The sequence below is a fragment of the Anser brachyrhynchus genome (genome assembly GCF_964034855.1).
Source record: "Anser brachyrhynchus genome assembly, contig: SCAFFOLD_32, whole genome shotgun sequence".
Lineage (NCBI taxonomy): Eukaryota > Metazoa > Chordata > Aves > Anseriformes > Anatidae > Anser > Anser brachyrhynchus.
In genome coordinates this window covers 258,728-275,297 of record NW_027663874.1, presented here as the reverse complement: position 1 = coordinate 275,297, position 16,570 = coordinate 258,728, and positions in this window count along the sequence as shown.

Genomic DNA, 16,570 nt, shown 5'->3' with positions numbered 1-16,570 from the left:
CATTGGCACCACTGGGGATGCAGTGCAGTGAGTCCAGAGAGTGCACTGGCACCACTGGGGATGCACTGCTGTGAGTTGAGAGAGTGCACTGGCAGCAGTGGGGATGCACTGCAGTGAGTCCAGAGAGTGCACTGGCACCACTGGGGATGCAATGCAGTGAGTCCAGAGAGTGCAGTGGCACCACTGGGGATGCAGTGCAGTGAGTCCAGAGAGTGCACTGTCACCACTGGGAATGCACTGCAGTGAGTCCAGAGAGTGCACTGGTACCACTGGGGATGCAGTGCAGTGAGTCCAGAGAGTGCACTGGCAGCACTGGGGATGCAGTGCAGTGAGTCCAGAGAGTGCACTGGCACCAGAGGGAATGCACTGCAGTGAGTCCAGTGAGTGCACTGGCACCACTGGGGATGCAGTGCAGTGAGTGCAGAGAGTGCACTGGCACCACTGGACATGCAGTGCAGTGAGTCCAGAGAGTGCAGTGGCACCACTGGGGATGCAGTGCAGTGAGTCATGAGAGTGCACTGGCAGCAGTGGGGATGCAGTGCAGTGAGTCCAGTGAGTACACTGGCACCACTGGGGATGCAGTGCAGTGAGTCAAGAGAGTGCACTGGCACCACTGGGGATGCACTGCAGTGAGTCCAGAGAGTGCACTAGCACCACTGGGGAATGCAGTGCAGTGAGTCCAGTGAGTACACTGGCACCACTGGGGATGCACTGCAGTGAGCCCAGAGAGTGCACTGGCACCACTGTGGATGCAGTACAGTGAGTCCACAGAGTGCACTGGCACCACTGGGGATGCACTGCAGTTACTCCAGAGAGTGCACTGGCAACACTGGGGATGCAGTACAGTGAGTCCGGAGAGTGCACTGGCACCACTGGGGATGCACTGCAGTGAGTCGAGAGAGTGCACTGGCACCAACGGGGATGCACTGCAGTGAGTCCAGAGAGTGCACTGGCACCACTGGGGATGCACTTCAGTGAGTCCAGAGAGTGCACGGGCTCCACTGGGGATGCAGTGCAGTGAGTCCAGAGAGTGCACTGACACCACTGGGGATGCACTGCAGTGAGTCCACAGAGTGCACTGGCACCACTGGGGATGCAGTGCAGTGAGTCCAGAGAGTGCACTGGCACCACTGGGGATGCAGTGTAGTGAGTGCAGAGAGTGCACTGTGAACACTGGGGATGCAGTGCAGTGAGTCCAGAGAGTGCACTGGCACCACTGGAGATGCAGTGCAGTGAGTCCAGAGAATGCACTGGCACCACTGGGGCTGCACTGCAGTGAGTCCAGAGAGTGCAGTGGCACCACTGGGGCTGCAGTGCAGTGAGTCCAGAGAGTGCACTGGCACCACTGGGGATGTAGTGCAGTGAGTCCAGAGAGTGCACTGGCACCACTGGGGATGCAGTGCAGTGAGTCCAGAGAGTGCACTGGCACCACTGGGGATGCAGTGCAGTGACTCTAGAGAGTGCACTGGCACCACTGGGGATGCAGTGCAGTGAGTACAGAGAGTGCACTGGCACCACTGGGGATGCACTGCAGTGAGTCCAGAGAGTGCACTGGCACCACTGGGAATGCAGTGCAGTGAGTGAAGAGAGTGCACTGGCACCACTGGGGATGCACTGCAGTGAGTCCAGAGAGTGCACTGGCACCACTGGGGATGCAGTGCAGTGAGTCCAGAGAGTGCACTGGCACCACTGGGGATGCAGTGCAGTGAGTCCAGAGAGTGCATTGGCACCACTGGGAATGCACTGCAGTGAGTCCAGAGAGTGCACTGGCACCAATGGGGATGCAGCGCAGTGAGTCCAGAGACTGCACTGGCACCACTGGGGATGCAGCGCAGTGACTCCAGAGAGTGCACTGGTACCACTGGGAATGCACTGCAGTGAGTCCAGAGAGTGCACTGGCACAACTGGAGATGCAGTGCAGTGAGTCCAGAGAGTGCACTGGCACCACTGGGGCTGCACTGCAGTGAGTCCAGAGTGTGCACTGGCACCACTGGGGATGCACTGCAGTGAGTCCAGAGATTGCACTGGCACCACTGGGGATGCACCTCAGTGAGTCCAGAGAGTGCACTGGCACCACTGGTGATGCACTGCAGTGAGTCCAGAGAATGCACTGGCACCACTGGGGATGCAGTGCAGTGAGTCCAGAGAGTGCACTGGCACCACTGGGGATGCAGTGCAGTGAGTCCAGAGAGTGCACTGGCACCAGAGGGAATGCACTGCAGTGAGTCCAGAGAGTGCACTGGCACCACTGTGGATGCAGTGCAGTGAGTCCAGAGAGTGCACTGACACCACTGGGGATGCACTGCAGTGAGTCCACAGAGTGCACTGGCACCACTGGGGATGCAGTGCAGTGAGTCCAGAGAGTGCACTGGCACCACTGGGCATGCAGTGTAGTGAGTGCAGAGAGTGCACTGTGAACACTGGGGATGCAGTGCAGTGAGTCCAGAGAGTGCACTGGCACCACTGGAGATGCAGTGCAGTGAGTCCAGAGAATGCACTGGCACCACTGGGGCTGCACTGCAGTGAGTCCAGAGAGTGCAGTGGCACCACTGGGGCTGCAGTGCAGTGAGTCCAGAGAGTGCACTGGCACCACTGGGGATGTAGTGCAGTGAGTCCAGAGAGTGCACTGGCACCACTGGGGATGCAGTGCAGTGAGTCCAGAGAGTGCACTGGCACCACTGGGGATGCAGTGCAGTGACTCTAGAGAGTGCACTGGCACCACTGGGGATGCAGTGCAGTGAGTACAGAGAGTGCACTGGCACCACTGGGGATGCACTGCAGTGAGTCCAGAGAGTGCACTGGCACCACTGGGAATGCAGTGCAGTGAGTGAAGAGAGTGCACTGGCACCACTGGGGATGCACTGCAGTGAGTCCAAAGAGTGCACTGGCACCACTGGGGATGCAGTGCAGTGAGTCCAGAGAGTGCACTGGCACCACTGGGGATGCAGTGCAGTGAGTCCAGAGAGTGCACTGGCTTCACTGGGGATGCACTGCAGTGAGTCCAGAGAGTGCACTGGCACCAATGGGGATGCAGCGCAGTGAGTGCAGAGACTGCACTGGCACCACTGGGGATGCAGCGCAGTGACTCCAGAGAGTGCACTGGTACCACTGGGGATGCACTGCAGTGAGTCCAGAGAGTGCACTGGCACAACTGGAGATGCAGTGCAGTGAGTCCAGAGAGTGCACTGGCACCACTGGGGCTGCACTGCAGTGAGTCCAGAGTGTGCACTGGCACCACTGGGGATGCACTGCAGTGAGTCCAGAGATTGCACTGGCACCACTGGGGATGCACCTCAGTGAGTCCAGAGAGTGCACTGGCACCACTGGTGATGCACTTCAGTGAGTCCAGAGAATGCACTGGCACCACTGGGGATGCAGTGCAGTGAGTCCAGAGAGTGCACTGGCACCACTGGGGATGCAGTGCAGTGAGTCCAGAGAGTGCACTGGCACCAGAGGGAATGCACTGCAGTGAGTCCAGAGAGTGCACTGGCCCCACTGTGGATGCACTGCAGTGAGTCCAGAGAGTGCACTGGCACCACTGGGGATGCAGTGCAGTGAGTCCAGAGAGTGCACTGGCACCACTGGGGATGCACTGCAGTGAGTCCAGAGAGTGCACTGGCACCACTGGGGATGCAGTGCAGTGAGTCCAAAGACTTCACTGGCAAAACTGGGGATGCAGTGCAGTGAGTCCAGAGAGTGCACTGGCACCACTGGGGATGCAGTGCAGTGAGTCCAGAGATTGCACTGGCACCACCGGGGCTGCAGTGCAGTGAGTCCAGAGACTGCACTGGCACCACTGGGAATGCAGTGCAGTGAGTCCAGAGAGTGCACTGGCACCACTGGTGATGCAGTACAGTGAGTCCAGAGAGTGCACTGGCACCACTGGGGATGCACTGCAGTGAGTCCAGTGAGTGTACTGGCACCACTGGGGATGCACAACAGTGAGTCCACAGAATGCACTGGCACCACTGGGGATGCTCTGCAGTGAGTCCAGAGATTGCACTGGCACCACTGGGGATGCACTTCAGTGAGTTCAGAGAGTGCACTGGCACCACTGGGGATGGGTTTCAAGCCAACTGCATTAACCGCTCATGCTTCTTTCTTATGAGACGTTAGTAAACCAATTACATAGCCTTGTCAAGACTAAATCACAGGTAAAAATCCTGTACATCTCATGTGGCCAACCACTCCCAACTAGGATTCCAAGAACCAGGAGGTTCGGTGAAAATAGGGCTAGTGCTATTAGAGGGGTGATTATTAGGGTAAGCCCTAAGCTGTCTTTAATGGAGAAGTATGGGTGGAATGGGATTTTGTCGCAGTCTGATACGATTCCTAGTGGGTTATTTGAGCCTGATTCGTGTAGGAAGGTTAGGTGGACTAGGGTGATTCCTGCAATTAGGAAGGGCAGTAGGAAGTGGATGGCGAAGAATCGGGTTAAGGTTGGATTGTCTACTGAGAATCCTCCTCAGGCTCATTCTACTAGAGTTTGCCCAATGTACGGGATGGCTGAGAATAGGTTGGTGATTACGGTGGCCCCTCAGAATGACATTTGTCCTCATGGTAGGACATACCCTACGAAGGCAGTTGCTATTAGGGTGAGTAGGAGGATTACTCCTGTGTTTCAGGTTTCTTTGTATAGGTAGGAGCCGTAGTAGAGGCCTCGTCCGATGTGTAAGTAGATGCAGATAAAGAAGAGCGAAGCACCGTTGGCGTGGAGGTTGCGGATGAGCCATCCGTACTGGACGTCTCGGCATGTGTGAGCTACTGAGGAGAAGGCGAGTGAAGTGTCTGCGGTGTAGTGTATGGCTAGTAGCAGGCCTGTTAGGATTTGTGTGGCTAAGCAGATGGCTAGAAGGGAGCCGAAGTTTCATCAGGCAGAGATGTTGGAGGGGGCGGGTAGGTCGATTAGGGAGTTGTTGATTATTTTTAGTAGGGGATGGGATTTGCGGATGTTAGGGGCCATTAGTGAGTCTGTGTGTTATTAGGATTATTACCAGGATGGAGAGGGCGAAGGATCCTAGGTAGGCCTTAATTAGCCCTGTGTGTATTGAGGTTGCGGCTTTGCTTGCGGCTACTTGTAGTTCAGCAAGGCCCTCTGGCCCTATTTTTTTGAGTCAGGAGAGGTCGATCAAGTGTAGGGCAATGTTTTGTCCCTTTTCTAGTAGGTTTTTGGAGAAGAATCGGTGTACTAGGGGGTTGAAGTACCCTAATGCAGAGGAGAAGTTTATGAGGGGGTTTGGTTTGGGGTGAGTGAGGGTGTGTGTTATGTTCGATAGTTCTAGGGCTAGGATGATTCCTAGGATTGTTATGAGGATGGCAGCGGTTTTGGTGATAAGGGGTATGGTTATTGGGGGGGTTTTGGTTGGTGTGATGAAAGAGGTAATGATTATTCCTGCTGTAATGCTGCCTAGGGCGAGTCGGGTTAGGGGGGCGGTGATTAGTGGGTTGTTTTCGTTTATTGATACTATTGGGGGGATTCGGGTTTGTCCAGCTTGGACTAGGATGGTTATGCGGATGCTGTAGGTTGCGGTGAATGCTGTGGCTATAAGGGTTAGGAGTAGGGCTCAAGTATTTAGGTATGATGTGTTTAAGCTTTCGATGATGAGGTCTTTTGAGTAGAATCCGGCTAGGAATGGGGTTCCTATCAGCGCCAGGTTTCCGATGGTTAGGCAGGAAGTAGTGACTGGGAGTATTTTCTGTAGGCCTCCTATCTTTCGGATATCTTGTTCTCCGTTTAGGTTGTGGATGATAGACCCTGAGCATAGGAATAGTATGGCTTTAAAGAAGGCATGGGTTGAGATGTGTAGGAAGGCTAGTTGTGGGAGGTTTAGTCCGATAGTGACTATTATTAGTCCTAGTTGGCTGGATGTTGAGAAAGCAATGATTTTTTTGATGTCATTTTGGGTTAGGGCGCATGTGGCAGCGAATAGGGTTGATAGAGCACCTAGGCATAGGCAGGCAGTTAGGGCTGTCTGGTTGGTGGCTAGCAGGGGGTGCATGCGGATGAGCAGGAAGATTCCGGCTACTACTATGGTACTGGAGTGCAGTAGGGCTGATACTGGGGTGGGGCCTTCTATTGCTGCGGGCAGTCATGGGTGGAGTCCAAATTGGGCAGATTTTCCTGCGGCTGCGAGGATTAATCCTATGAGGGGGAGGATTGGGGTTTGGTGGGGGTGTACGGCTTGTTGGATCTCTCAGGTGTTGAATGTTGAAGCTAGTCATGCTATGCTCAGGGTCAGTCCGACGTCTCCGATTCGGTTGTAGATTACGGCTTGTAGGGCGGCGGTGTTGGCATCTGCTCGGCCTTGTCATCAGCCGATGAGAAGGAAGGACATGATTCGTACTCCTTCCCAGCCTACGAATAGGAGGAATATGTTGTTTGCGGTTGTTAGGAGGAGTATGGCGACTAGGAATGTCAGTAGGTAGGTGAAAAATTTTGTTACGTATGGCTCTGAGGCCATGTATCATATGGCGAATTGTAGGATTGATCATGTTACAAATAGGGCGATTGGAAGAAATGTTATTGAGTATTGGTCTATTTTTAGGCTCAGGGGGATTTTAAAGTTTATAATGAATTTTCACTCCCAGTGGCAGGTGACAGATTCTACTCCCGAGTAGATGAATGCGGTTGTAGGGGCTAGGCTAATTAGGAATGCGGTTTTAACAGCGCGGGTGGTGGCTTGTGGGGTGTTTTTAAAGTTTTTAAATAGAAATGGCAGGATGATTGGGGTTAGGAGGATTGTCAGCGTGAGTAGTGTGAGGGAGTTGATTAGTAGTGTGGGGTTCACTACTTTTACTTGGATTTGCACCAAGATGGGTGGTTCCTAAGACCAGTGGATTGCTGTTATCCTTTAAAAGTAAGGGGGCTGAGGTTTTAGGCTCAGATGTAAGAGTTAGCAGCTCTTGTTGGTTAAACCCTCCCCTCGGCAGGTAAGAAGGTTTGAACTTCTATTCTTAGAATCACAGTCTAATGTTTGGTTTAAACTATACTTGCATGAGGGGATTCCGGAGATCAGTTCGGGTTTGAGGATTAGGAGGAATATTGGGATAATGTGGAGTGTTATGAGCAGGTGTTCTCGCGTGGTTGAGTTTTGCATAGATGTGATGTGGGAGGGGAATGAGCCTCGTTGGGTCATTAGTAGTATGAATAAGGTGTAGGAGGCGGTTAGTAGGGTTGCGATTCCTGTTAGGATGATCGTGAAGGCAGATCAGTTGAATAAGGTGATTATAATGGTTAGCTCTGCTATGAGGTTTGTTGTTGGGGGTAAGGCTATGTTTGTTAGATTGGCCAGCAATCATCAGGTAGCTATGAGTGGTAGGAGAGGTTGTAGGCCTCGTGTGAGTAGTAGAATTCGGCTGTGCGTACGTTCATAGTTTGTGTTGGCTAGGCAGAATAGTATGGAGGAAGTTAGTCCATGGGAAATTATTAGGATCATTGCCCCTGAGAATGATCAGTGGGTTTGGATTATTCCTGCGGCGATAACTAGGCCTATGTGGCTAACGGATGAATAAGCGATTAGTGATTTTAGGTCTGTCTGTCGTAGGCAGATTGAGCTAGTCATTAGGGCGCCTCATAGGGCCAGGGTTAGGAAGGGGTAGTGCAGGAGGTTGGACAGTGGGCCCATAAATAGAGTGACTCGTATAATTCCGTATCCTCCTAGCTTTAGTAGTAGGGCGGCGAGGAGTATTGAGCCTGCGATGGGTGCTTCTACGTGGGCTTTTGGCAGTCAGAGGTGTAGGCCGTATAGTGGGGCTTTTACTATGAATGCTATGAGCAGTGCTAGACCTGATAGTATTCCTGTCCATGAGGTGGATAGGGTTGGGTGGGTTAGTTGTAGGGTTGGCAGGTGCAGGGTGCCAATTTTCACGTATAGGTGTATGATTGTGATTAGCAGGGGTAGAGAGCTTACTGGCGTGTAGAATAGCAGGTAGATGCCAGCGCTTAGGCGTTCTGGTTGGTTCCCCCATCGGGTGATTAAGATTAGGGTGGGAATGAGGGTTGCTTCAAATGAGATGTAAAATAGTGCTAGTTCTGTGGTGGAAAAGGCTAGTAGGATGAATGGCTGGACTGCGACTAAGGTTGAGATAAAGATTCGTTTGCGTTGTAGGGGTTCTTGTTGCAGGTGGTTTTGGCTTGCTATGATTATGAGTGGGAGTAGTCAGCAGGATAGTACTAGGAGGGGGGATGAGATTTGGTCAATTCCTGTTCAGTTGGATAAAAATTTGTAGGGGTAGTAGGTTGGGATTAATCACTGTAGGCTTAGGGCAGCGATTAGGAGGCTGTATAAGGTGGTGTTAGTCCATAGAAATTTTGGTGGAGACAGCAGGGCTGTTGGAAGAAGTATGATTGTGGGTAGGATGATTTTTAGCATTGCAGGAGGTTTAGGTTGTGTAGATGGTCGGAGCCATGTGTGCGGGTGGAGGCTACTAGGATGGCCAGGCCTGTGCCCGCCTCACACGCTGAGAAGGTTAGCATGAGAATTGGTACCATGGTGAATGAGGAGACTTGGTTTTCGATGGATCATATTGATAGGCCTACGAATATCGATAATATTATGCTTTCAAGGCATAGTAGGGCGGATACTAGGTGGGTTCGGTGGAAGGCTAGTCCTAGTCCGCTGAAAATGAAGGCTGAGTAGAAGCTTAAATGTAGGGGCGACATAAGAAAGTTACAGGGTTGGCTGTAATCTGCTGGGTCGAAACCAGCTATCTTTTTGGTTAGACTAACTTTCTGTTATTCTGCTCATTCTAGGCCCCCTTGAATTCACTCGTAGGCCAGTCCGAGTGTTAGGAGAAGGAGGATCACTACAGTTCAGGTGAGGGTCATTAGGGGGGATTGGAGTTGGACGGCTCATGGCAGGGGGAGTAGGAGGGCGATTTCTAGGTCGAATAGGACGAACAGGATGGCTACTGAGGAAGAATCGGACTGAGAATGGTAATCGAGCAGATCCAAGTGGGTCGAATCCACATTCGTACGGTGAGAGTTTCTCTGAGTCGGGGTTTATTTGGGCGAGTCAGAAGTTTAATGCGGTTAGGGCGGCGCTTAGGATTGATGATAGGGCGAATATGAACATGAGTGCGTTCATTGCTCTCCTCTGGGTTTATACTAGATTCTAGAGATTGGAAGTCAATTGTAATTAATATACTAGAAGAGCAAGATCCTCATCAGTAGATGGTTATGTAGAGGAATAGTCAGATGACGTCTACGAAGTGTCAGTATCAGGCTGCTGCCTCGAATCCGAAGTGGTGGTCTGATGTAAAGTGGAACTTGATCAGTCGGAAGAGGCAGACGGTCAGGAAGGAGGATCCGATGATTACGTGGAGTCCGTGGAATCCAGTGGCAACGAAGAAGGTAGATCCGTAGACGCTATCGGCGATTGAGAATGGGGCTTCGTGGTATTCTATTGCTTGTAGGGCTGTGAAGTAGAATCCCAGGAGGATCGTTAGGGTTAGGGCGTGGATGGCGTGTTTTCGGTTTCCTTCTGTGATGCTGTGATGGGCTCACGTTACGGTAACGCCTGAGGCTAGTAGGATGGCTGTGTTTAGTAGGGGGACTTCTATCGGGTTGAGTGGTTTAATTCCTGTTGGGGGTCATTGGCCTCCTAGTTCTGGGGTTGGGGCCAGGCTCGAGTGGAAGAACGCTCAGAAGAACCCTAAGAAGAAGAATGCTTCGGATGTGATGAAAAGGATTATGCCGTATCGTAGGCCTTTTTGGACTGTGGGAGTGTGATGGCCTTGGAAGGTGCTTTCTCGTACAATGTCTCGTCATCATTGGAGTATTACTAGGAGTATTGAGATGAGGCCTAGGGTTAGTAGTATGGATGAGTTGTAGTGGAATCACATGATTAATCCTGAGGTTGTGAGTAGGGCGGCGGCTGCCCCGAAGATTGGTCAAGGGCTTGGGTCAACTATGTGGTATGAGTGTGCTTGGTGTGCCATTAGATGTTTTCTTGTAAGTATAGGCTTAGAAGGAGCACGAAGACGTAGGCCTGGATTATGGCTACTGCTACTTCTAGGATGGTTAGGAGTAGTAGGATGATTATTGTTAGGATGGATACTGCAGGAAGGGTGGGTATTAATGCAATGGAGGCTGTAGAGATGAGTTGGATGAGTAAGTGTCCTGCTGTAAGGTTGGCTGTAAGGCGGACTCCGAGGGCTAGGGGGCGGATTAGTAGGCTGGTTGTTTCGATCAGGATTAGTGCGGGGATTAGGGGTGTAGGGGTACCTTCGGGTAATAGGTGGGCTAAAGAGGCTGATGGTTGGTTTCGTAGGCCTGTTAGTAGTGTGGCGAGCCATAGTGGGAAGGCTAGGGCTATGTTCATAGATAGTTGGGTGGTTGGGGTGAATGTATATGGAAGGAGGCCTAGAAGGTTGATTGTAAGAAGTATGATTATTAGGGATGTAAATATTATGGCTCATTTGTGGCCATTTTTGTTGAGTGGGACTATTAGTTGTTTTGTGATTAGGTGAAGGAGTCATGTTTGGATAGTAGAAAGGCGGTTGTTGATTCATCGGTTGTTTGGGGACGGGAATAGTAGGGCTGGGAAGAGTAGGGATAGTAGGATTAAGGGGATGCCAAATAGATTGGGGCTGGAAAATTGGTCAAAGAAGCTTAGGTTCATGGTCAGGATCATGGTGTGGGTTTGGTAGTGAGGGAGGTCTTATTTGATGGGGGGTTGGTTGTGGTGAAGGCTAGTAGTTTTGGTTGGATGAGGAGTGCTAGGGTTAATCAGGTTATAATTATGATTGAAAATCATGGTGCGGGGTTAAGCTGTGGCATATCATTAAGGAGGGGGAAGTCCCTCTTTGGCTAGCTTAAAAGGCTAGTGCTGTTGCATAGCTTCTTAATGATTAGGATGATGATAGAAGGGACGATCAGGCCTCGAAATGTGGGAGTGGGGTTGATTCTACTACAATGGGTATGTAGCTGTGATTAGCCCCGCAAATTTCTGAGCATTGTCCGTAAAAAATCCCAGGCCGGGTGGTAATGAATGAAGTTTGGTTTAGTCGGCCTGGGATTGCGTCTGTTTTAACTCCGAGCGTTGGGACTGCTCAGGAGTGGAGTACGTCTCCTGCAGTAATGATCACGCGGATGGGGGATTCTATTGGGATAACTACGCGGTGGTCAACTTCTAGCAGTCGGAAGTGGCCGTTGGGTAAGTCTGGGGTGGGCACTATGTAGGAGTCGAATGATAGGTCTTTGAAGTCTGTGTATTCGTAGCTTCAGTATCATTGGTGGCCGATGGCTTTTAGGGTGAGGTCTGGTTCGTCGATTTCGTCCATTATGTAGAGGATTTGTAGGGATGGGAGGGCGAGGAGTACCAGGACGATAGCAGGTAGGATTGTCCAGATCAGCTCTACTTCTTGGGCGTCTACAGCATTGGACGGAGTTTTTCTGTTAGTATGTGGGCTAAAAGGTAGAGAACTAGGCTGCAGATAGCTAGGGCAACGATTAGGGCGTGGTCGTGGAATTCAACGAGTTCTTCTATGATGGGTGATGAGGCGTCTTGGAATCCTAGTTGGGAGTGGTTGGCCACATGAGATGTACAGGATTTTTACCTGTGATTTAGTCTTGACAAGGCTATGTAATTGGTTTACTAACGTCTCATAAGAAAGAAGCATGAGCGGTTAACCTCCTGGGAGACCCAGAAAACTTCACCCCAGCAAACCCGCTAGTAACCCCACCACACATCAAGCCAGAATGATACTTCCTATTCGCCTACGCCATCCTACGTTCAATCCCAAATAAACTAGGAGGCGTATTAGCACTGGCCGCCTCCGTACTGATCCTATTCCTAATCCCATTCCTGCACAAATCAAAACAACGAGCAATAACATTCCGACCACTCTCCCAGCTCCTATTCTGAGTACTAGTCGCCGACCTCCTCGTCCTAACATGAGTAGGAAGCCAACCCGTCGAACACCCATTCATCATCATCGGCCAACTCGCTTCAATCGCCTACTTCACTATCCTCCTATTTCTCCTCCCCGCCGCAAGCGCCCTAGAAAACAAAATACTCAACTGCTAAATACTCTAATAGTTTATAAAAACATTGGTCTTGTAAACCAAAGATTGAAGACTTACCACTTCTTAGAGTACCCCAAACTCAGAAAAAAAGGACTCAAACCTTTATCTCCAGCTCCCAAAGCTGGCATTTTCAATAAACTATTCTCTGACCCTAACCCCTAAACCGCCCGAATAGCACCCCGCGACAACCCCCGCACAAGCTCCAATACAACAAACAAAGTCAACAACAGCCCCCAACCCGCCACTAAAAACATCCCTGCCCCATGTGAATAAAACATGGAAACTCCACTAAAATCCGACCGAACAACAAACACCCCAACATTATTCACAGTAGAAACCCCGAACTTCCAAGCCCCCATAAACCCCCCAAACACCAACCCCCCAAAAACAATTGCCACAAACGCTACTGCACATCCAATCACCCGTCAATCCCCCCAAGCCCCAGGGAAAGGCTCCGCTGCTAAAGCTACTGAATAAACAAACACCACCAGCATACCCCCCAAATACACCATAAACAGCACTAAAGCCACGAACGAAACCCCAAGGCCCAGCAACCACCCGCACCCCGCCACAGACGCTAACACCAAACCAACAACCCCATAATACGGCGAAGGATTCGACGCCACACCCAAAACACCCACCGCAAAGCAAATCCCTAAAAAAAACATAAAATAAGTCATTATTCCTGCCCGGACACTACCCGAGGCCTGCGGCTCGAAAAGCCGCCATTGTTCTCAACTACAGGAACTAACCGCAAGCCCCCAATAATTCTACCCCATCTATGCCATTATGCTTAACCCCCCCCCCCCTCCCCCCCCGAGGCGGGGGTATTTGGTTATGCATATTCGTGCATAAATTTATATACCCCATATACATACATACTATAGTACCAGTAATATACATTATATACGGACTATCTTATAAGCAGGTGCTAAACCCATACATGTACACGGCCATTAAACCCTTAAACACACTCCTACCAAACCACCCGGCATGAATGTTCTAGGACCATACCCCACAACACCCAATACAACTCCACTCAAGCGCATAACAAGACCCCATTTTAATGAATGCTCACAGGACATGCTCCAACAACAACTCTCCACCACATATCTCATGCAGTTCGTATCAGACGGATTTATTAATCGTACTCCTCACGTGAAATCAGCAACCCGTTGCACATAATGTCCGGTATGACTAGCTTCAGGCCCATACGTTCCCCCTAAACCCCTCGCCCTCCTCACATTTTTGCGCCTCTGGTTCCTCGGTCAGGGCCATCCATTGGGTTCACTCACCCCTCCTTGCCCTTCAAAGTGGCATCTGTGAGTACTTTCACCTTCTCAATGCGTAATCGCGGCATGTTCCAGCTTTTTGGCGCCTCTGGTTCCTCTTATTTTTTCCGGGGTTACCTCACAGGTGGCTATTCCCAGTGATCTCGGGGGTCCCACAATCTAAGCCTGGACACACCTGCCTCACGGCCTATCCTATATTTCAAGGGTCCCTCGATGAGACGGTTGGCGTATATGGGGAATCATCCTGACACTGATGCACTTTGACCACATTCAGTTAATGTTACCTCCACCCTCCGGGTTAAATGGGGCTATTGGATGAATGCTCGTTGGACATAGCACAAAACAACAAATCATTAAGCGCAACCCCTGCGCTTCACAAACTAAACCAGTAAACTTTCGCTAACCACCATGTAGCATAAACCTTCATCGCCCAATCCCAGCAAACTACCTCTAAAACTCCATTAATCATCCCTTCCATGACCTCATCGGAACGATGTACATATACACACAAACACATACAAAATAACTTAAACTTATTAGAGAAACTCCAGTACTAAAAATAGTAAACACAAGCAATAATTTCATATACTTCACTCTCACTCACCACTCAACTATCAGCTAACCACACCCCCGTCCACATAGCTTAACACAAAGCATGGCACTGAAGTTGCCAAGATGGCATAAAACATGCCTGCGGACAAAAGACTTAGTCCTAACCTTACGGTTGGTTTTTGCTAAATATATACATGCAAGTATCCGCGCCCCAGTGTAAACGCCCTCGACCACCTACCCCCATACAGGCCTTGAGGAGCGGGTATCAGGCACACCCAAGTAGTAGCCCAAGACGCCTCGCTAAGCCACGCCCCCACGGGTATTCAGCAGTAATTAACATTAAGCAATGAGTGCAAACTTGACTTAGTTATAGCAACAGCCTAACTTCAAGGGTTGGTAAATCTTGTGCCAGCCACCGCGGTCATACAAGAAACCCAAATCAACCGTCCTATTGACACGGCGTAAAGAGTGGTAAAATGCCTATCCTAGCTAACTAAGATCAAAATGCAACTGAGCTGTCATAAGCCCAAGATGCACCTAAACACACCATTAAGATGATCTTAGGAACTAACGACTGATTTAAACCCACAAAAGCCAGGGCCCAAACTGGGATTAGATACCCCACTATGCCTGGCCCTAAATCTTGATACTTACTTTACCGAAGTATCCGCCAGAGAACTACGAGCACAAACGCTTAAAACTCTAAGGACTTGGCGGTGCCCCAAACCCACCTAGAGGAGCCTGTTCTACAATCGATAATCCCCGATTAACCCAACCACCCCTTGCCAACACAGCCTACATACCGCCGTCGCCAGCCCACCTCGAATGAGAGCACAACAGTGGACACAATAGCACCCCGCTAATAAGACAGGTCAAGGTATAGCCTATGGAGTGGAAGAAATGGGCTACATTCCCTATTCATAGGGCACACGGAAAGAAGCGTGAAACCACTTCTGGAAGGCGGATTTAGCAGTAAAGTGGGACAATAGAGCCTACTTTAAGCCGGCCCTGGGGCACGTACATACCGCCCGTCACCCTCCTCAAAAGCCACATCCCACATAACTAATACCATAAATACGCTGAAGATGAGGTAAGTCGTAACAAGGTAAGTGTACCGGAAGGTGTACTTAGAATATCAAGACGTAGCTATAACACCAAAGCACTCAGCTTACACCTGAAAGATATCTACTAGACCGGATCGTCTTGAAGCCCCCCCTCTAGCTCAACCACACAAATAGTACACCAAAACTAAAGAATTTACTAAACTAATTAAACTAAAGCATTTTACAGTCTTAGTATAGGCGATAGAAAAGACACTTAGACGCGATAGAGACCCCAGTACCGTAAGGGAAAGATGAAATAGCAGTGAAACAATCAAAGCGACAGACAGCAAAGATCAACCCTTGTACCTTTTGCATCATGGTTTAGCGAGAACAACCAAGCAAAGTGAACTAAAGTTTGCCCCCCCGAAACCCAAGCGAGCTACTTTCAAGCAGTTAAAGAGAGCGAACCCGTCTCTGTTGCAAAAGAGTGGGATGACTTGTCAGTAGAGGTGAAAAGCCAACCGAGCTGGGTGATAGCTGGTTACCTGTGAAACGAATCTAAGTTCCCCCTTAATCCTCCCTACCGGACATCCTGAACCCTAATGAGATGATTAAGAGCTATTTAATGGAGGGACAGCTCCATTAAAAAAGGACACAACCTCGACTAGCGGATAATTCTTACTACTGATCCTACCGTGGGCCCTAAAGCAGCCATCAAAAAAGAGTGCGTCAAAGCTCCACCACCTAAAAATACCAAAATAAGATGATTCCCTTATCACAAACAGGTCAACCTATGAATATAGGAGAATTAATGCTAAAATAAGTAACTCAGGGCCACACCCCTCTAACGGCGCAAGCTTACATAGAAACATTATTAACAGACCTAGACAGATACAAAAACCCCTACAAGACCACGTATTAACTAACCCTGTTAACCCGACTCAGGAGCGCCTATAAGAGCGATTAAAATCTGTGAAAGGAACTCGGCAAATTAATAAGGCCCGACTGTTTACCAAAAACATAGCCTTCAGCAAATTAAACAAGTATTGAAGGTGATGCCTGCCCGGTGACTTAGGTTTAACGGCCGCGGTATCCTAACCGTGCAAAGGTAGCGCAATCAATTGTCCCATAAATCGAGACTTGTATGAATGGCTAAACGAGGTCTTAACTGTCTCTCACAGATAATCAGTGAAATTGATCTCCCCGTGCAAAAGCGGGGATGTGAACATAAGACGAGAAGACCCTGTGGAACTTAAAAATCAACGACCACCGCGAATCCTCAATCAACCCCACTGGGGCCACTACCATCGCAGAGCCTGGTCGATATTTTTCGGTTGGGGCGACCTTGGAGGAGAACAAATCCTCCAAAAACAAGACCATACCTCTTTACCTAGAGCTACCCCTCAAAGTGCTAACAGTGACCAGACCCAATATAATTGATTAATGGACCAAGCTACCCCAGGGATAACAGCGCAATCCCCCTCAAGAGCCCATATCGACAGGGGGGTTTACGACCTCGATGTTGGATCAGGACATCCTAATGGTGCAGCCGCTATTAAGGGTTCGTTTGTTCAACGATTAACAGTCCTACGTGATCTGAGTTCAGACCGGAGCAATCCAGGTCGGTTTCTATCTATGACACACTCTCCCCAGTA